Genomic DNA, 760 nt, shown 5'->3' with positions numbered 1-760 from the left:
AGAGCTAATAACGCAAGACATTCACTTCAAGATCACAGTACGATCGACTTTCTTCCACTCTATTCTATCGATCGTTTTTGAAACTGTGAGAGAACGGCATTTGGGGATAAATCAGGGCTCGCGTTAAAATCGGATTATAATTTAATTATCAAAGTGTCTACGTATCGGATTACCCGCCGATAATTAAAAATAAGGAAATAACGCGTAAATATAAGTTGTGAGGATAAAATTTCCCTTTGGAATTTCAAGGCTCGGCTGCAATAGTTTTAGGGAAGTGCTTGCAGTTAGAATCGGTGTTGCGCCCCGATAACGAGAATGTCCTCGAAAGTTGGCCTTTCCTCGCGCTAAATGCCGGCCAGCGGCTTGAGAGGGGCCGAAGGAGGAGAAAAAAAACCTGCGCAAACAGCTACCGAGAAAACACGGTTGACTTTGTTGGCGCGCCGTCGTTTATGTTTAAACATCGCTTACCCTGAACCGCCGTCATGCTTTTTCGAGATGCGCGCCAGACGCGGTCTTCGCAAATAGGGCAAGCCGAGATAAAAAGGGAGGGAAGCGTGAACGAAACAGAGAGAGAGAGAGAGAGAGAGAGAGAGAGAGGTGGAACGAGGAGTGAGAGGGAGACATACGGATATGTAGCTGGGGAAGCAAGCAAACCGGTCCCAGGACATTTCCATGTGTGTACTTATAGGCTAGACACAGTGTGTCTCGTGTTCCTAACGCGGACTCGTTTTCTCTTTTCTCCCATCCCGGTCCGAGTCCA

The sequence above is a fragment of the Ceratosolen solmsi genome, unplaced genomic scaffold (genome assembly GCF_000503995.2).
Source record: "Ceratosolen solmsi marchali unplaced genomic scaffold, CerSol_1.0 scaffold29, whole genome shotgun sequence".
Lineage (NCBI taxonomy): Eukaryota > Metazoa > Arthropoda > Insecta > Hymenoptera > Agaonidae > Ceratosolen > Ceratosolen solmsi.
This window is presented reverse-complemented; position numbering follows the sequence as displayed.